Consider the following 22,177-nt stretch of genomic DNA (forward strand, 5'->3'; position numbering starts at 1 on the left):
CCATTTTTTGATTGGGTTGTTTGGGTTTTCTTGATATTGAGCTGCATGAGCTGCTTGTATATTTTGGAGATTAATACCTTGTCAGTTGCTTCATTTGCAAATATTTTCTCCCATTCTGAGGGTTGTCTTTTGGTCTTCTTTATGGTTTCCTTTGCTGTGCAAAAGCTTTGAAGTTTCATTAGGTCCCATTTGTTTATTTTTGTTTTTATTTCCATTTCTCTAGGAGGTGGGTCAAAAAGGATCTTGCTGTGATTTATGTCATAGAGTGTTCTTCCTATGTTTTCCTCTAAGAGTTTTACAGTGTCTGGTCTTACATTTAGATCTTTAATCCATTTAGAGTTTATTTTTGTGTGTGGTGTTAAGAAGTGTTTTAATTTCATTCTTTTACATGTAGCTGTCCAGTTTTCCCAGCACCACTTTTTGAAGAGGCTGTCATTTCTCCATTATATATTCTTGCCTCCTTATCAAAGATAAGGTGACCATATGTGTGTGGGTTTATCTCTGGGCTTTCTATCCTGTTCCATTGATCAATATTTCTGTTTTTGTGTCAGTACCATACTGTCTTCATAACTGTAGCTTTGTAATACAGTCTGAAGTCCGGGAGCCTGATTCCTCCAACTTCGTTTTTCTTTCTGAGGATTGCTTTGGCTATTCAGGGTCTTTTGTGTTCCCATACAAATTGTAAAATTGTTTGTTCTAATTCTGTGAAAAATGCCATTGGTAATTTGATAGGGATTACACTGAATCTGTAGATTGCTTTGGGTAGTATATTCATTTTCACAATGTCAATTCTTCCAATCCAAGAACATGGTATATCTCTCCATCTGTTTGTATCACCTTTGATTTCTTTAATAATGTCTTATAGTTTTCTGCATACAGGTCTTTTGTCTCCTTAAGTAGGTTTATTCCTAGGTATTTTATTCTTTTTGTTGCAATGGTAAATGGGAGAGTTTCCTTAATTTCTCTTTCAGAATTTTTGTTGTTAGTGTATAAGAATGCAAGAGATTTCTGTGCATTAATTTTGTATCTTGCTACTTTACCAGATTCATTGATTAGCTCTAGTAGTTTTCTGGTGGCATCTTTAGAATTTTCTATGTATAGTATCATGTCATCTGCAAACAGTGACAGTTTTACTTCTTTTCCAATTTGGATTCCTTTTATTTCTTTTTCTTCTCTGATTGCTGTGGCTAAACCTTCCAAAACTGTGTTGAATAACAGTGGTGAGAGTGGGCAACCTTGTCTTTTTCCTGATCTTAGAGGAAATGGTTTCAGTTTTTCACCATTGAGAACGATGTTGGCTGTGGCTTTGTCATATATGGCCTTTATTTTGTTGAGGTAAGTTGCCTCTATGCCCACTTTCTGGAGAGTTTTTATCATAAATGGGTGTTGAATTTTGTCAAAAGCTTTTTCTGCATCTATTGAGATTATCAAAAGGTTTTTATCAAACTTCAGTTTGTTAATATGGTGTATCACATTGATTGATTTGCATATACTGAAGAATCCTTGCATTCCTGGGATAAACCCTTCTTGATCATGGTGTGTGATCCTTTCAATATGCTGCTGGATTCTGTTTGCTAGTGTTTTGTTGAGGATTTTTGCACCTATGTTCATCAGTGATATTAGCGATATTAGTGATATTTTCTTTCTTTGTAGCATCTTTGTCTGGTTTTGGTATCAGGGTTATGGTGGCCTCGTAGAATGAGTTTGGGAGTGTTCCTCCCTCTGCTATAGTTTGGAAGAGTTTGAGGAGGGTAGGTGTTAGCTATTCTCTCAGTGTTTGCTAGAATTCACCTGTAAAGCCATCTGACCCTGTAGAGCCCAGCATCTTAATTGCTCTGCTCTATTATCAACATGTACTCACTTCACGGTCATGGTTTTGGTTTATCAAGGTCAAGATCAGAGACACTGGATTGAACTGATCCACTTGAGTGGGAAAAAGGACCTCAGGGTGGCAAGGTGAAAATGCAAGCATGTGTGACCTTAACCCCAGGTTTCCCAAGATTGCTTTATTGGGGGGACCCGTCATCTTCACTTTGACAGTTATCCCCTCTGCTCCCTGACACTACACACCGACATGGCTTTGCAAGGGCAACAGTACTAGCTGCAACAAAAACTATTACCAGAGTCAAGGAAAGAAAAGGGGAGGGGCTCAAAATAAACAGCAGTAGCTACAGATGCTCCTCCAGTGGTTACACAATAGTCCCCGGTGTCTGGGCCCTGGATAGACTCGGGGGAGTAAGGTTTCCTGGCTCCCGGTAGGAGGCTGAGATGGACAGATATCAGCATTAATTAGGCCATTATATAAAACATCACCTTTCTTAAGGCCATATTCTCTCCTTTGTAACCTTGACAAATCTCAGCGTGTTTCCGCATTTCATCCAGGAATATAAATAAGAAACAGTCTGTCCCAGTGTTGCTAGTTTTCCAGCCTGAGTGAGCCGAATTATTTTCTCCCCCAGACAGCAGCAGAGTGTTCTTCTGGGCAGCAGAGTGTTCTTTGGGTCTTTCATACCCTCTGTGTTTCTTTGCTTATTGTGCTACAAATGAATGCAACTCTCCCGCACAGCCTTGCTTTAAGCCCTTTGGACTTGTCCCACCCTCCTAGAGATTCCCTATATCTGTGTGTTTGTGTGTGTGTGTGTGTGTGTGTGTGCGTGTGTAATAAGCTTCATTATTTAGAGAAGTTTTAGGTTCACAGTGAAACTGAGCAACAAGTACAGAGGTTTCACATATACCCCCTTTCCCCATACCACACAGCTTCACCCACTGTCAGTTTCCCCATCAAAGTGGCGCATTTGCTACAACTGATAAACCTACACTGACACATCATAATCACTCAAAGTCCGTGGTTTACATAACGGTTCCCTTTTTATGGTTGTTGTACATTTTACGGGTTTTGACAAATGTATAATGACCTGTATCCATCACTATAGGATCATTCAGTTATTTTTAAAAGGTATCATGTGTATACTTCACTCCTGTGACGCCCCACCTGCTTTTTCGATAATCCAGAGATGGTCCCATTGTTTCCGCGAAGCTTATAGGCTGATTCTCGCCGTGAATTCACTCCCAAGGCCTTTGCACTTGGCCTGACAATGAGTGACAGCACAGGAGGCTGGGACTTCAAGATGTTTCTCAGGCAGCCAGCCTAGGAGCCAGACTCTTGCAGTTGCCTTGGCAACGGTTGAAGTTTCTTGTCCTGGGCTGAAAAGCGTGACGTGTCTACGTTTGTGAAAAGTCTATTTTACACTCTCAGTCTGCCTGGGGCATAAATATGCCAGGAATGGAACCCTCAGGGTTGGATTTCCTTTTTCTGATTTTGAAACAGGGGAAAATATCTACAATAGGAAGTGAACAGGAGGTCTGCACACATCTCATACTACGTATCGGGTTCAAATATTCCAACACAGCCACAGTCTAAGCTGGTCAAAGTGTTAAGCTTGTACAGGATTTTGTTTCAAATGCAGCAATATTTTTTAGGCCATTATCGATAGAAAGAATTGAATTCCTTTTGGCTGGGACTTCCTGTGCCATCACTTGTATTTTTAAACCCTAACACAGAGAGTCTTGAAAGAGGAAAAAGTTTAACATCCTTTAGTGACTGCATATTTAATTATGCCTGATATATCTGTGGTGTTATTTAAAGAACTCAGAGCAGTCTCCAAATGGGAGTTGTTCTAGTCTAAAACACTTAGGAAGCCCATCAGCCTTGAATTAGACAACAGACATTCTCTCCAGTTCAGCTTTCTTATCTAATTGATGCTTCTGTTTGCGCTCAAAGAGTTGCAATTCCCTTGATTATCTCTCCTTCAAAATTCTCCAGACCGTTGCTTATCGCAAAGCCCAAATGCCTGCCTATCCCAGTTACAGGTATGTAAATCACGTTTAATCTTTCTTCCTTCCTTTGAAGAGTGAAGTATGTGATCTCTAACAAACATCCGCCAGATTTTATTTTAGAGCTAGGAGAACAACTGGATTTCCTGCAGCAACAAGATTCACATGTTTCTATTCTCCTGTAACCTGAAACACGAGGGGTAGCCACCTACCCAAGTGGTTATGTGACCTGGGCAAGAGCGGCCAGGCCAGCAGTCAGACAAAAGAGAGCACTCGGTACTAAGTCAGTCTACGAGCCTCTCCCAATCCTAACATCCAGGTCGGGTCAGACCTGCTCCCGCCCATCTTTTGGTATCAAAGGAGAAAAAAGATTATAGACTAAGCGCTTTTTATGTTTTTCCTCCCTTCCCCTAGCAGAGGATGTCAGGGGCCATAGGACAGTGGGGAATAACGTCAGAAGTGCCCCCAGTTGGCAGCAACAAAGGGCTGTGTTGAAAGCAGGTTAAGCACCAAGGGAGACATGTGATCACATCTAGAGCAGACTCTGCTCACTGGCCTCACACCTCTGTCCTGGTCTGAGAGGAGGAAACGTGTTATCTGTTATCTTTTGGGACTCTATACATAATAGATGCTTGAGAAAGGATTCAATGCCATGAAGGATCGTACCACCGAGGAGAGGACAGAGGAAAGCTGGTTCTTCACTTTAAGGCGCTTCCAAGATGGCTCTGGCATGTTTTTCTCCCAACACACACACCATGATCGAAGTACGTACAGGCAGCAAGCTCTTCAGAGGGAGGGGGGACTGATTCCAGAGAGGGTGGAGGGTAGACTCAGCGAGGAAATCCTCACAGAGGTGATGTTCAAATTAGGATCTGAAGGAGGAACAGAGATTGGCCTTGTTGAAAATAAAGGCAAGAGAGGCATTCTACACAAAAGATAGTCAGGAGTCAGATACAGAATACCAAGGGACCACATATTATATGATTCTGTTTATGTAAAATGTCCAGAAAAGGCAAATTTATCAAAATAGAAAGTAGATTAGTAGTTACCTGGGGCTGGAAGTGGGAATGGGGACTAACTACCAATGGGCACAAAGAATCTTACCAGGGGAATAAAGTGTTCTACAACTGGACTGTGGTGATTGCACCTCTCAGTAAAGTTAGCAGAAATCACTGAATTGTACACTTGAAATGGATAAATTCTATGATATGTAAAATATACCTCAATAAAGCTGTTTTTTTTTTAAAAAAAAAGGGTGGGAACTTGTCATCCCACTTGTACAATCTGTGCTGAAAAATAAAACCATTCATGGTAAGCGTTCAAAAAACGATAAAATGTCATCCCATGGTTAATGTTTAAATACCAGTACCTGTAAAACACTCAGCACAGAATCTGGCACGTGTGAACACTCAGGCAGTTTCCTGTTATTATAACAGCTGAATATCAACCACTGTAAACATTAAAAGGAAATGCAATAAAATATATTTTTTGATGCATATATATTTTACATAGGTCAGATCATCTTGTATAAGATATCTATAAGATACCTATGTAAGTTATATCAATATAAGATAGTGTATCTATATAAGATATCCCGTATCCCACTTTTACTCTATTTATCATACTTTCTGCATTATATTATATAAGTTTTTCTTAGGCATTCCATGATGACATAGAGTATACCATATAGCTAAACATAATTTAAACCTTCACTGATGGACATTTAGCTTTTCAAGTTTTGCTTATAAATAACTTTAATGAACGTCTTTTCCCTTAAGTCTTAGGGTATTCACAGAGGTGACTGGAAATATGTGTAAAATAGAATTACAGGGTCCAAGCGTACATGCGCGGTTAGTGCTGTCGCTGCTGCACGTTGCCAGCTTGCTTCCCAGAAAGTGCCATTTATGCTGCCACCGACACCATATGAAATACCGATTTTACCACACAGTGGCCTTGAATGCTATTTTTAAACCTTGGTTAATCTGATAGGTGAAAAGTGGTACTGTTTCTTTCACTTGAAGTCTCTGTGGTTGGTTACTAGTGAGTCTGAACACCTACCCAGTGTTTATTAAGCATATATTACTTCTGTGAATTGTTGGCTTGCGGCATCTATGCCTTCTCGTCTTTTGGGATTTCAGTGTTTCTTATGGTCTTGTATGTGTGAATTCTCCTTTAAGGACTTTAATTCTCCTTTGTCTTATTTTTCTCCCAGGTATCTGTGTTTTCTTTCATTTTATTAACAATGGATTGAAGTTCTAAATGCTTATAGAATTAAGGTCACTTTTTAAAGCAGATTTGTAGAAGATTCAGAAATAGGCATGGGGGTAGCAGTGGAGGGAAGGAGAGAATACCGCATTCTTTGCCTGCTGTATAATTTAGCCTGAGTGTACAAGTCTGTGAGTGCATCTCCCCAGTGTTCCCTTCATGGTCACAGTTTACCCGTCATTGTTCATCAACAACTTCCTAATCCAACTATCGACTGTCAAAGCACCAACGGCCCTCTGGACCTCAGGACTGACTTAGGATTAAATTGAAATCCAAGAGTTGTGTAACATTGTCCTTATATTAAATTTTTTCTCAGAGCTCCTAGCACCAAAATATCAAATCACAGTTCGGTAATATCTCTTTGATCAGTAAGCAACTTCATAAGAACTTTATTACTCTCCCTCTAGATCAACCTAAGAGTAGAAATGTCAGATAATCACTAAGGAATTTGTCAAGCGGATCTATTCAATAGGTGTAAACCAAGAGGGTTATCATCATTCATTATGAAACATTCATACTTGCTGTATTGGTTTCTATCGTCGGTAAGAATTCACTATTCTGGACCTATGTTCTCTCAAAACTGAATCTTGAGAACCTCTTCCTAAAAATGACTTGTTAACATGGACGGAAAATGTTCACTTTTTAGAAATCAGTGTTAGAAAATAGTAAAGGTATTTGAGAATATCCTTAAATACATAATTTGTTAGGTTAAAAATAATGGAAAAACTGATCTTCAAAGGTGGTACTAGCTGTGTGACTTTGGGAAAATTTCTTTGTTTCTGAATCTGTCCTCTTCTATAAAATAGAAAAAAAAAACTTTACTCCAGTCCTATGCGATAGCTATAAATTTTAAATCATTAAGCCCGTCATACTCAGATATTCTTTGATTCTTAGGCCAAGGAAATTAACTGGAAGGTCAAGTGGCCTAATTCCTTGATGACTCCATTTAGGCAGAAGAATGAAGGACCATTACTTGCTGTTTGTTTCTCAAAGCAGGGTGCTAGGTACTTTTACCTTCTTATTAAACCTACAGAACACCTGCTGCTGCTCCCATTTCAATGATGAGGAAACTGAAGCTTGAAGAAATTATCCTGCTTTTCTCACAGTGACAGATGCTTGCCTGTGACTCATTTCTGGTGCTTCTCCCATTTAATTCATGCCTAATTTGTTGGACTTGCCAACCAGTGCCCTACATGACATGTCCACTTTGACAGCTAATAGGCATCTCAGACAAAATGAAAACAAGCTCCTGACATGGCCCTCAAAACATGCCCTTCCCATAATCTTTCCCACTCAGTAAATGACAACTTCATTATTCCAGGGCTCAAACCAAAAACCTCAGAGTTGTGTTCAACTCCCTCCAACCCCATTCCGATCTTTAAAAAAAACTGCCAACTCCATCTTCAAAGAATAACCAGAATCTGGACCACTTCTTACACTTTCACACCAGCACTGTGGCTGAAGCCACCCATGGCTGTCACCTATATTGTTAAAATATGCTCCTAAGTGGTTCATTTCTGCCCTTTTCCCTCTTTGGCCTATTTGCACAGAGCTGCCAGAATGATCCTGTTAAAATGAAGGTATGATCACATGATTTTCCTGTTCAAAACCTGCCAGTGATTTCCTGTGTGACTCAGAGTAAGAGCCAAAGACCCACAGTGGCTTCAAGGCTTCACACAGCCTGGCTCTCCATACAGCTGGCCACACTTTCTAAACTTCCCTCTGTTGCCATGCTGTGCCCTTGGACAGGGCTGCTCTAACTCCAGATTCCACCATAGCTCACTCCCTCGCTTCCTCCTGGCTTTTTTTTTTTTTTTTTTTTGGTGCGGTACGCGGGCCTCTCACTGTTGTGGCCTCTCCCGTTGCGGAGCACAGGCTCCGGACGCGCAGGCTCAGCGGCCATGGCCCACAGGCTCAGCCGCTCCGCGGCACGTGGGATCCTCCCGGACCGGGGTACGAACCCGTGTCCCCTGCATCAGCAGGCGGACTCTCAACCACTGCACCACCAGGGAAGTCCCCTCCTGGCTTTTATTCAAAAGCTACCTTCTCCACGAGGGCATCCTTCACCACCCTATCTAAACTCAACCATTCAATCACTCACATCCTCATTCCTGCTTCATTTGTTTCTTCCATGCGTATCACCAATAAACTACATGTTTTACTTCTTTGTCTCCTGTCTCTAGAATATAATCTCTATGGGGCCAGGGATTTTGGTCTGTTCATTCTCTGTTGTATTCCCAGTGCCTAATGCATGGTGCGTATACCATAAATATTTGTTGAATAAGTGAATGCATTTGTAACTGATATCTGCTTTGCTCCACTTGTGTGGTGTCCTCCATCTCACATGAGATCATCCTTTGCTGACACTAACTTTTCTTCACATCACTTGTGCCTTTATCAGGTGGCATAGGACTTCCTTAAAGTTTCCCATGCCTCTCTCCAGGCTTTCTTCTAGATCTTCTTGACCAGTTCTGGGTCACATGACAATCCCTAGTTCAATCACTGGCAGAAAGGAACAGGACCACCACAACTGTCATTGTTTAATCATGATTTATTCCCTGCGCCTGGGCAGATGGCTGCTGGAATGAAATTAGTTTAATAAGAAGGGGATGATTTTATATAGGAAAATAAGTGCCTGCCAAATCCGTGAATCACAGTTTCATGTCGGTGATCACATTTGAGCTTCAACATCCTTATGAGGAAGGGTAGGCAGGTATCCTGACCATTTTTACAGAAGTGAAAACAAAGACATGGAGAGGTTCTCAACATACCAAGGGCACACAGTATTTCAGAGGCAGGCCCAGCGTGGTCAACCCAGGTTCTGGGTTCTGGAGAAGCAGGGTGGTTGAGAGAAGCAGAGTTGAGCAGGAATCAGAGACCCAGAAATTCGTTTTCACTCCACACAAAAAACTATATGACCTTCAGTGGTTAAGAATCCGCCTTCCAATGCAGGGGACTCAGGTTCGATCCCTGGTCAGGGAAATAAGATCCCATATACTGCGGGGCAACTAGGCCCACGCTCTGCAACAAAGAGGCCACCAGCCGCAACGAAAGATCCCGCATGCCACAACTGAGACCCGATGCAGCCAAATTAAAAAAAAAGAAAAAAACTATGTGACCTCAAACAGCTGTTTTGATCCCTCGGGGCCTCAGTTTCTTCATCTATAAAAATGACAATAACATCTGTTTCTTGTTCTGGAACTGTGCTGATTAATCATTAAGGTTCTCTTCTTATCTATTAAACTCCAGCTCAGGCAGAGACACAAGAGTGAGTTGTTGGACTTTGAACCCTGCAGAGCCAGAGGAGAAGAATTAGATTTCTTTGTAATGATATATTTTTTAAACCCCTTTTGTTCTGAAAATAAATATAAAGATGAACTTGTAAAACCTAGTCTATTCCTGAGGCTTGCCCCTGCATTGCATCTTTAAATCTTTATAGTTCTGGCTTTGATATTTCATGAACACGGGCTTCCTCAGCAGGTTGTCTATTCCTCATTTAGAGATCAAGTCCCCGTGAATCCACAGTTGGAAGGTTCCTTTGCAGAGGCCCTTCACGGTGGACATCGCAGAGGCCTTTGTAGCTTGAGAGTGATGAAATCCTGAAACCTTGCTGGCCAGGGTCCCAGTGCATAGCATTGCTGGGCTGCCGTCCTTCTAAATTCAGCTTCAGCTTCTCACTGCCATGAATAATTCACATAATTCACATGTGTCACCTGCCTGAGAGATTCAAGTGTTTCTGCTACAGGAGTGGCTTTGTGAGGGCAATGGGAGGAAAAAGGGTATTTAATAATTTACTGAACATTGCATTTCAAGATCTATACCCATATGATGCATTTTCCAACCTTCTAACTCCATAGATCTAGAGCTTTTCCCTTTCTCCAGGGTCAAAATTAGTATTTAATAACTACTTCCTTTTGGACACAAATCTAAGTTGTTCTACATATTATCTTACGTGATTTTACAATTAAGAAAAAATAGGTAACTTGCACAAGGTTGTTTAGCTGGTTAAGAAGAATTGAGACTGGATCCTAGGGCTGCCTGGGAAGTGTTATACCAAGTGTTACAATTTTCATACTTTCAAAATAAACATTTCTTTGTACACTTATTTGTACCTTAAATCACCCACTGTTAGAATTTTAGGGTACATCATTTCTGAAAATCATGGATAGGGAATCTTACTTGAAGAAAGCGGCTTACAAGTTTATTACTTAAGCCAGGCTTAAGTAATTGGCAATGTTTTCTGTAAAGGGTCAGATAGTAAGTATTTGAGGCTTTGTGGGCCAGATAATTTCCATTGCAACAACTCAACTCTGCCATGGCTGTGAAAAGGCAGCCACAGGCAATACATAAACAAATCAGCATGGCTGTGTTTCAAGAAAACTTTACAAGAACGGGTGGTATGCTACCTTTGGCCCCTGGGCTATTGTTTGCTGACCTCTGACTGAGGCTGTGGTGCTATTAGGGCTGTGCGCATTTTTACACTTTAAAAGGCATTAATAAAAATATATGTCTCTGATTTTCTGAGTCAGCTGGGAAGGTGAAATTTGTTTCACAAAATATTCATCCCGGTGCTCCAGAAAAGTCTCCACACATTTACCTCACCAATATATTCCACAAACTTGACTGAAACATTATAGATTGAAAGAATGTTAGTGCGCAGACATATCTGAGATAATTTCATCTAAGTCCCTCATTGTACAGATGGGGAACAAAGGGAGTTTTTCAACTTCTCATGCAAAAGAAGTACAAGTAGAATTCGGACAGCCAATAATTGATGAGTATTGAACTTAATGTGTGGTTGAAATATTGCTATTTCTTTGCAAAACAATAAACTATATTATATGTATAATCAACTATATAATATATATAAGAAACTATATAAAATGCATCCTGATAACTTCCTGTCTTACCTTAGTCATATTACAGAGAGTCCGTTGCTCCTACAAGACATTGTAAAGTCTTTTAAAAATATCAGACAGAAAACTATAAAAAGCTGCCTTATGTTCCTAGACTTGAGCAAATGTCTTTTCACAACATCGCCCTTCTGTATCCTTTCATTATTGGCCAAGACAATCAAAGGCCTTTTGTTTTGCCGTAGCCTCCCGCAAGATACCAGTGGACCAGGTGTCAAGGTCACAATAGAATGCAGGTGGCACACGCAAATCAAGATCATTTAAAGGAGTGAGGAGAGTTAGGGAATCACAAGGGGCAGGGCAGTCACCCAACGGTAGAATCAGTGAGGCTGCTACCACTCCGAGACCCAAAAGGACGAGTAGAGCAAACACTGGAACGTGCAGTCACAAAAGAAGCCTCTTAAAGACAGCCATGGTGCTCAGTCTCGGACATAGCTAGCCTGTGCCAGAAGGTTGTCAGCTTGGTACCTATTGGGACCCTATTCTCCAGAATCCCCTTCCCAGGATGGTTCCAGGTTAGAGTTGACCAAGAAAAGGAACTTGCACAAGATTTGGAAGGTGAACATGAAAGAAAGCCCGTCACCTTTGGAAGGTCACGTTGGTTGGACACGATGACACAGAGACGTATCTGTCCCTGGCGGGCCCCAGCTGGTCCTCTCTGCCTTCCTTCTCATATTCCCAATGGCAGACGCTGCTCACCAACTCAGCCTCAAGCTCCCTGCCAGGCACACGGCAGCAGCTTCCACAGACGTCACAAACTCCCTTTTCTGGGTCCCACTTTGACGACCACACACGCACAGCTACTTCTCAGGCTTTTCTGCGAGCTCCATGGTGCTGAGAACTCCTGTCCCCGTGCACCTGGCTAAAATGACCACGATTATTTGTCCGACCCTCTGATTCTCCTGCCAGACCTTCACATCCCAGCTCCTCCCACAGTCTGTGAAAGCTCTAACTTTTGTATGAAACCCTTTCTTCCCGCCTTATTGGTGGTGATGATCTTTTTCTGAGTCAATTCTGGGTATACAGCCCTAGGCTACCTCGCAGGAAGGGAGCCAGGTGAAAAAATACTCTGACCCCGCTCCCCTGCCTCCTTGCAGACTTCTGCCAGAACTCTCCATTCCCGACCTCCTGGTGCAGACCAAGCGGTCAGCCTCCAGGGCAGAGAGCTGGGTGCAGGGGGAAGATAGAGGACCAGAGGGGCAAAGGGGGTATCTCTGGCACAGGCCATAAAATAGTTATTGTAGGATCAAATTTCCAAGAAAACTTGAGAACTTCTTACAACTTCAGCTCTAAATATGTAGAAAAAGGTAAGGTTAATGACCTTCTCTGTACTCTCCTTCGAAATTGAAAAAATTGTGTAAGTCTTCAAAATGAGCATCAATGAAAAAGTAAGAAACTGAAAAACAATGCATGTGCTGAATGGCTCCTTTGTTTTAATGGAACTGAATTACGTTTAGACGCATCTTATAAAAAAGATTCTACATAGAATAATGTTCTCTATGAACTACCTGTGCTTTGCCTTTATGGAGGAGAGAAGAAAAACTGATCCTGAATTTTTATAATTAGACACTAAAATAAGCTGCTTGTTCCAAGGGCAGTTAAAGTAATGATTCATTCAGTGGAGAATTCTAGCAAAACTTGCTGAGTCTTCATTTCTCTCTATTAGGAACCCTATTGGGAACCAAGAGAATTCTCTAGAGCAGCGCTGTTGGATAGCAATAAAACACAAGCCACATACGTAATTTAAAATGCTCTAGAAACCACATTTTAAAAAATAAAAATAGGTAAAATTAATTTTAATAATGTGTTTTTATGTTACCCAATATATCAAAACTACTATTTCAACATGTGATCAATTCTAATCATTAATGAAGTATCTCACATTCCTCTTTTCGTGTTGAGTCTTTGAAATCCTAGGTATATTTTTCATATACAGCACAACTCAATTCATGTTTCCAGTACTCAATAGCCACGTGTGGTTGGTGGCTACTGTATTGGGCAGCACAGCTCTAGAGTATGTCCTAAGATCGGTTAAGAGTTTGTCTCGGGCTTCCCTGGTGGCGCAGTGGTTGAGAATCTGCCTGCTAATGCAGGGGACATGGGTTCGAGCCTTGGTCTGGGAGGATCCCACATGCCGCGGAGCAACTAGGCCCGTGAGCCACAACTACTGTGCCTGCGCGTCTGGAGCCTGTGCTCCGCAACAAGAGAGGCCGCGATAGTGAGAGGCCCACGCACCGCAATGAAGAGTGGCCCCCCCTTGCCACAACTAGAGAAAGCCCTCGCACAGAAATGAAGACCCAACGCAGCAAAAATAAAGTAATAAATTAATAAACTCCTACCCCCAACATCTTCTTTAAAAAAAAAAAAAAAAGAATTTGTCTCATATAAGGACTTCCCTGGTGGTCCAGTGGTTAAGAATCCACCTCCCAATGCAGGGGACATGGGTTTGATCCCTCGTTGGGGAACTAAGATCCCATATGCTTTGGGGCAACTAAGCCCACATGCCACAACTGCTGAGACCCCGCACCACAACTGGAGAGCCCACGTGCTCTGGAGCCCACGCACCACAAGTAGAGAGAAGCCTGCACGCCGCAACAAAGAGCCCATGTGCTGCAATGAAAGATCCCATGTGCTGCAATTGACCCAATGCAGCCAGAAATAAATTAATAAATTAATATTTTTTTAAATCCTTAAAAAAAAAGAGCTTGTCTCGTATAGAGAAATGTAGTATAACATGAAAGAAGAGGGGCTACTATCTGCCTGTGTTATTCACCAATGTTTCCAGTTCTTCTTTCTTTGGGTGTACATGAGGATTGCCTTCCACACCCCATTGTAATTGAGCAAGGCCAGATGATGTGCTTTGGCCAATGAAATGAGAGGAGTGATGCATCACTTCCGGTCAGCAGTATTGAAGAGCCTGTGTGTGGGGACTTCCCTGGTGGCACAGTGGTTAGGAGTCCACCTGCCAATGCAGGGGACACAGGGTCGAGCCCTGGTCCCGGAGGATCACACATGCCGCAGAGCAACTAAGCCCGTGCACCACAGCTGCTGAGCCAGTGCTCTAGAGCCCACGAGCCACAACTGTTGAGCCCATGTGCCACAACTACTGAAGCCCGGGTGCCTGGTGCTCGTGCTTCGCAGCAGGAGAGGCCACCGCAATGAGAGGCCCGCGCACTGCAACGAAGAGTAGCCCCCGATCACCGCAACTGGAGAAAGACCACACACAGCAACAGAGACCCAATGCAGCCAAAAATTCAAAAACATAAATTTATAAAAATAAAAAAAACCACAAAGAGCTGGTGTGTGCTACTCTGTGCCCTCTCTTCTCTTGCCATGTTGATTGTGGACACTGGTGTTGATGTGGAGGTGCCCTGACACTGAAGCCGAAGCCACCTGAAATGCTAAGGCAACAGTTGGAGGACAGCTGCCCTACATGATCGGGATGGTGACGTTTGTTCCACTAAGCCCCTGCTTCTCTCAAGTGGCCTTCTCCAGATTATGAAAACAGCTCCTCCCTCTTTTATTTTTTTATTTTTTTTGGCGGTACTCGGGCCTCTCACTGTTGTGGCCTCTCCCGTTGCGGAGCACAGGCTCCGGACGCGCAGGCTCAGCCGCCATGGCTCACGGGCCCAGCCGCTCCGCGGCATGTGGGATCTTCCCGGACCGGGGCACGAACCCGTGTCCCCTGCATCGGCAGGCGGACTCTCATCCACTACGCCACCAGGGAAGCCCAGCTCCTCCCTCTTGCTCTTTCAACCTAGGAGTGGTGACCACTGTCTAATGTTGCTAGCCCTGATATTCTGCTTTCCCTGAGCCTTGCTCACATCTTTGTAAACTGTCCCTTTATTAACCTCTCCTCAATTACCCTGTTGATTGTGCCATCTGTTTACTGTGGTGGTTCTGATTGATACAGTGTGCTACATCGGCCAAGTGTGAAGTGTGCCTAAAGCCAGAATAAAATGAGTACATTCAAGAAATAATTCCTTGAATGAGTGTAAATCAGTTTTCAAAGCACCAGTCAAAAGTGTTTCCCTTACTAACCACTCTTATTAAAGAAAAGATCCTCTTTCTCCTCCTTAAGTAAAAATGTGTGCTCATTGCCTATAGTGATTTGTGCTTATGTGTTTAAGAAATCTGTTTGCTTGAACTTGGTTGGTCTTCATTCTTTCTTTAGATATGGTCCAAGCATATACTTACAAACTTATGTTTGTCAGAAATAGCAGCAAATCAAAAATAACTAGAAATTGTGTTTCAACGCCATCCTCAAACAAGGATTTTCTGAGTTCCTACCAAGGCTTCAGTTCTTACCAAGAGGCCTGAGGCTTGTGAGTTATTGTTATGTTACTTGTTCACTATAGAAAGATCAGAAAGATACAGATAAGCGCAAAGAAGGTAAAAAGAACTCATCACTCAAAGCTAATCACCACTACTGTATGCAATTCCAAATTTAAAAAAAATTGAATTTTATTGTCTGAACAGAATCTTTTCATTTGTGTTTTTGACTAAAGTTTGGACTTATTTCATTATCAATAAATATATTTTTATACCATTATTATTTATAGTAACTGCGTTGTTACTGTATCCCTTTCCATTTTATTGGCTCTTTAGGTCAATGCCAGTTTTTTAATATTCAAATAATACTATGAACTTCTTTGTATTTTTTAGGTATTTGGCGAAGGTTTCTGCAAATAAATTCTTGGAAGCGGGAAAGCACATTTTAGAAAGGTATTTTAAAGCTTCAGGTAGATTTCCAATCTACCCTCCAGATAACAACTGATTATTTCATACTCCTAATAGGAATGTGAAAGATTACTCTGTATTCCCACATGGGCGCCTTGCCAACACTGAGTATTACCTCTGATTTTGTCAACGTCTGGGTTACATTTCTTTATATTATGAGTTACTGTGTCCTATCCTTTTCCTTATTGTACTTTCAGGGTCTACATGTGGTAAAGTTAAAGGAACAAAAAAGAACGCCACCAGATTAGACCTTCCTAGCTCTGCTTTTGTTACTTCTGGGAGTGTCTGGTTATTCAAAATTAGGCAAAAGAAAAATGTTTTAGGTCTTTATAGTCACTTTAACTTAAAATGTGGGCAGGGAACTCTCTGGCAGTTCAGTGGTTAGGACTCCGCCTCTCACTACCAAGTGGCCGGGTTCAATCCCTGGTCAGGGAACTAAGATCCCACAACCCCACAGTGCAGCCAAAAAATAATAAATAAATAAAATAAAATAAATAAAATGCAGGTGGGAAACACGAGACTAGGACAGAAGACCCAGATCCCTCTGCTGACTTGCCTGGCGTGAGCTTCTTGACCACCCTTGATTCTGCAATTGGTCAGTGAGAGGGTTTGAAGAGATATTCTCTAGGGTCCTTCTAGCTCCAATATTATACTAATTTTGCATATTATACAGCAAGAGAGTAGTTGTGCAGAATCAAACCCCAAACAAAAGAGTCATAGCTCTGGGAAGCCCGCAAGGCAGCGGGAAGCACAGCAGTTCCTTCTGTGTCATTGGGCTGCGGGCAGCCCTCCTTTGGAACCAGCCCATGAAATCCAGTAGCACTGCGCCCAGCAGCATTGGCAAAAGGCTGCACGTGATGATCATCTGGTGTCCTTACCTGGCTGCTCACTATGAAAATCAGTGTGTGCAGCAGGTGGAGTTGAACTACACTGGCTGAAACCATCACATCTTAGGAAAAACAACCCTCCCTGCCCCCATATCACTGCTGCCTCCCTCCTGATATACTCAGACCACCAGAAGTTCCCTGCTGCCTCAATCTGTCCAAAAAGGATATCAGACTAGAGATCTGGTGCCCCTGTTTTACTGGTTAAAAATTGATGATTTTTCTGGAAATGGATAGTGGTGATGATTGCACAACACTGTGAATTTACTTAATGCCACTGAATTGTGGACATAAAAATGACACAATGGCAAAAAAAATCAATGATTCAAAGTATCGATGATTCATTCCTGTTCTTTAACTTTCTCAGCCCATTTGCTATCAAAACCCTTCCTGTGTGTTTTTCTTAGAAGTCTCGTTGACCACACCTCCCAGAAGTGTTGGAAATGCAGCACTAGATGCCCCTTTTGACTTCATGTTAAGCAAGAACCACTCGTTGCTCTTGACAACAACCACTCTGTGTGGAAGTGAGAGGCTGGCAAGGACTACTCTCCACAGGGATGTTTATAGCTAATCTTCATGTTCTAATTTTGATGCCATTGTAGTGACTTTGTTCCCAGGCTCCTTTGTTCTGTATACAAGCAACTGCTCATTGAACTTGATGCTCTTTCCACATTACTTTCCCAGCCTTCAGAATAGAAACCAAACCTCATTCTCCATTAGCTTAAATTTTTATTGTTACATGGAACATATGGAAAAGTGCATAGTAACAGATGTATACTGTAATGAATAGTTACCAGTATTGAAGAAAGAGAAAATTGCCGTGCTCTAGAAGCTCACTGTGTGTTTCTTACCCTTCCCAACTTCCTCTCCTCCCAGGAGTAAATCTTTGATGACCATAAAAGTAAAAAAACTTCTGGGCTTCCCTGGTGGCGCAGTGGTTGAGAGTCCACCTGCCGATGCAGGGGACACGGGTTCGTGCCCCAGTCCGGGAAGATCCCACATGCCGCGGAGCGGCTGCACCCGTGAGCCATGGCCGTTGAGCCTGCGCGTCCGGAGCCAGTGCTGCGCAACGGGAGAAAAAAAAAAAGTAAAAAACTTCTTTGTCCTTCTTTTTAATTTTAACACTTATGAATACTTCACCTAACATAATTCTTAAACTTTAAAATTAAATCATGGTGTTGGATTCAGCTTATTCATTTACCCTGCTCATAACATAATAGGACTTTCTTGTTCATTCATTCTCCTTTTGTGATCTCTCTAGAGAGAGCTCTGCTATCTCAAGTACCGTATCAGTGCTAAGAGATTAATTACCTCCTAGTACTTCATTATTAAAAACTCTGTCTCCTTCTTCTGTTACACTGATTCAGCTGAGCAGGAAATGAGAAGTGCCCATGCCCAGGGGTGACATTCAGAATTGTTAATGAGTCAGCAGGGGCACCCATCAATCAAAACAGACAATAGCAAGAAGGCAGGGCACTAGTTTGACTGACCATCAACCCTGCCTGAGCCTTTACTCTTCCCTCTGCCTGGGTTCACCTGTCCTTCAAGGTCTAGACCAGGGTCCAAATCCCAGCTCAGTCCCAAACTTAACAGCATAAGTTGGGCAAGTGACAAACTCTTAGTTTTTTTATTTGTAAAGGAGGAGATTGGTTTAGGATATTTCTGAGGATTCTTCTAAATCTAAAGTTTTGTGACAGGGAGAGTTTTATCTGTATGTGTTGTTGTGACACTCATCACTCTCTATTCTACGTTCCAGGTGTGTTCAAGTGGACACTCAACAAAACTAAGCAGCAAGAGGCCAGGATCTGGGACTGATTCACCTTTGGGTCCTTGTAAGGTTTAATTCATAGAATATATCTGTTAAATAAGTGTTTGATGAGTTAAATCTCAATTCTATGATGCCATTCCCGACTACTCTGATCTGTTTTTTCCTGCAATTCTCTATCAGTCACTTGGCTTTTAATCTTGGAATTCCTCTTACTTTTTCATTGAATATGTGGTTGAAAACTTACATTCTTAATCTCATTTCTATATGGAAGACAATAGATTCTCCAGGAAGCCTTCACCCTGTCCATAGCAATATCGGAAACTGGACTTCAGGGATGTTCTGTGTTTATTGAATAAATAGTTGGCACTCTAACACAAAACTATGATTCCTTCACCTAGAAGGACATTGAGCACTGTCTTAGTCCCTCTGAGCTGCTATAACAAAGTGCCATAGACTGGGTGGCTTAAACAACAGACTTTTATTTCTCACAGTTCTATAGGCTTGGAAGATCAAGGTACAGGGAAATTCAGTGTCTGGTGAGGGCTCTCTTCCTGGTTCATAGATGGCCACCTTTTCACAATGTCCTCACATGGCAGAGAGGGTGAGGGAGCTCTCCAGGATCTCTTTTATTATAAGGGCACTAATCCCATTCTTGAGGACTCCACCCTCATGACCTAATCACTTCCCAAAGGCCTCACCTCCTAAGACCACCACACTAGGGGGTAAGATTTCAACATATGAATTTGGAAGGAACACAAATGTCCAAGCACAAACATAGCAAGCACTGCTACCACTCTATGTGATTTAAGATGGGGGGCCTACTTGGTTTTTCCATTTCAGGGCTCCACAGTGTGGACCTTCAACTTGTCAGTCTGGGCGGTGTGGTGGAAGTACCATTACAGTAAGTCCCCTACATACAAACAAGTGCCGATCTGAAAGCACATTCATAAGTCCAATTTGTTCGTTAAGTCCAACAAAGTTAGCCTAGGTACCCAACTAACACAGTCTGCTATATAGTACTGTACTGTAATAGGTTTATAATACTTTTCACATAAATAATACATAAAAAAATAAAGAAAACATTTTTAATCGTACAGTACATTACCTTGGAAAGTACAATAGTACAGCACAACAGCTGGCATCAAGTGAACAGGCAAGAAGAGTTACTGACTGGAGGAGGGAGACGAGGTGGGAGATGGTAGAGCTGAAGGATTGTCAGCAATAGGAGACAGAGGGCAAGCTGCAATTTCACGCACACCTCACATTGATGGAACACACATTCACATCTTTGAAAGTTCGCAACTTGAAGGTTCGTATGTAGGGGACTTACTGTACACTAACAATGTTCATGCGGTGTGGGTGGTAGTTTTTTTTCATTAGCAGAACTCAAAATAATTTCAACTCCATGTTGAGAAAATATTGTCAGAAGTTCTAAGCTGTCCTTGGTGTGGAAGTGTGAAAGGCTTCTCACTTTTCAGGCTTATCGTGATGCCTAGCACTGCCTGACTCAAGTGCCGGCACCTTTTGGTATCTGTGGAGTGAATAAAAAGTTAATCAGTCTGATGAGGCAGCTGGATGCCTGCTCTGGCCAAGCACTAGACTATTTATGCAAATTAAAAACAGAAGTCTATAAATTGACCCCAGCTGTACTACCTCTAAGGACTCCAAGTTGGACTCTCAAGTATTTTTAAAGTCAGTCGTTTTTCCATGCCTGCGCTTTGTTTTACCATAACACACATGCAGCAAGAATTTTTCTGTGAACTTTAAAAATAGATGTAATTATGTCCTTAAGCTAGTTAGGTCTCTCCTTCAATATTATTGCTGTGATAACTTCAATCTATGGGGTTTTTTTCTAGCCCCTCTCATTATGCCTGAAGTATTTTGTTCTTTGTGCTAAAACTGGTAGGGGAGATAGTAGTCAAGATATTTAATCCAAGAGAAAGGAATGAAGGAGTAAGCCAACACTCTTTCCTGGGTTGTTTGTTTAGGTTTAGCTTGGTTTGCCTTATTATTATTATTATTATTTATTTGTTTATTTTTGGCTGCGTTGGGTCTTCATTGCTGGGCACAGGCTTTCTCTAGTTCTGGTGAGCGGGGGCTACTCTTTGTTGCAGTGCGCGGGCTTCTTATTGCAGTGGCTTCTCTTGTTGTGGAACATGGGCTCTAGGTGCACAGGCTTCAGCAGTTGTGGTGCACAGGCTCAGTAGTTGTGGCTCACGGGCTGTAGAGTGCAGGCTCAGTAGTGGTGGCACATGGGCTTAGTTGCTCCGTGGCATGTGGGATCTTTCCTGACCAGGGCTTGAACCCGTGTCCCCTGCATTGGCAGGAGGATTCTTAACCACTGTGCCACCAGGAAAGTCCCTGGGGTTTTTTTTGGTTTTTTTTTTCAGTACATGGGCCTCTCACTGTTGTGGCCTCTCCCATTGTGGAGCACATGCTCCAGACGCACAGGCTCAGCGGCCATGGCTCACGGGCCCAGCCGCTCCGCGGCATGTGGGATCTTCCCGGACTGGGGCATGAACACGTGTCCCCTGCATCAGCAGGCGGACTCTCAACCACTGCACCACCAGGGAAGCCCCCTTGGTTTGTTTTTAAAGTCACCTTGGTGCTAAGACATATAGGGTAACAGGAACTAGGACTTAATATGGAAGCAAATTAAACTAAAAATAATGCACTAACCAAGGGTTCTAGGGAGAAATCTGTACTTAGAGGTGTATAGGGGCAATAAATGTGGGGCACCTTTTCCTATTCTTCCTTGAGAAAAATAGGCCAGTGGCGTTTGATGCCAAGAAGCTGACTGTGGCCTAAACTCTAGCCCTGGCTGAAATTACATCTTCCCGGAGAAGTTACAAAAGTAATACATGTTCATTTGCAGACAATTAGGAAGATATCAAAAGGCATAAAACAAAAACAAAACCAAAAAACCTTTTCAATTAAAAATTAAATAGACAGACATCATGTCTATGCCCTGTGTTCAGATTACTGTTCAGTCCCTTCTAAGGACTTTTTAAAGAAAAATGTGCCATGCAGATGGAGACTAACTTAGAAGGTCCGAGGAGAGTGGAGATTGGGTGGGAAGACTCCAGGATGCAGAAAATGTGTGACAGTGGCTCTCTACAGTCCATCCCCGTCTTTCCTGGGAGCAGGCCCTGACAGTGACCTAACAGCAGAGCCGCCCTACACTTGACCTGCGTCACCAGCCAATCCCACACCTTGCAAATCCAGGGCCCTGCTTTTTGGCATCTTAAGGCAGACAGAAGATTCTACTAGGAAAGTCATAGCAATCCCAGCTCTCCCTTGTCTCCATCTCCCGCAGACCAGGCACTCCCTCGGCAGTGAGTCCTGCCAAACTCAGGATAAGCTTCTAAGACATTGAAGGAACACAGTCCTTGCTCTCCATTCAAGGGACATTTCCTGTCCATTCAGCCAACACCTCCAGCCGTTGGCCAGACCCAAAGTCCTCCTACAGGTCAGACTCATGTAAAGATGAGACAGGATCTGCCACGGCCAATACTGCAAAACAAAACCAAAACCAAAATCAAAATGCGGTTCAACATAAGTAATGCTGAGAAGGGCCAAGTGACAGCATCACTATCTCTGAAGGAACAAACCAAGACTGAGAGATTTCACTGTGATGTGGCTTGAAGCCTCCTTGGGGTCAAGAGAAGGAGCAGAGAGGGACTCCCCTGGTGGTGCAGTGGTTAAGAATCCACCCGCCAATGCAGGGGACACGGGTTCGAGAAGATCCCGCATGCCATGGAGCAACTAAGCCT

The sequence above is a fragment of the Orcinus orca genome, chromosome 3 (genome assembly GCF_937001465.1).
Source record: "Orcinus orca chromosome 3, mOrcOrc1.1, whole genome shotgun sequence".
In the NCBI taxonomy this organism is placed as follows: domain Eukaryota; kingdom Metazoa; phylum Chordata; class Mammalia; order Artiodactyla; family Delphinidae; genus Orcinus; species Orcinus orca.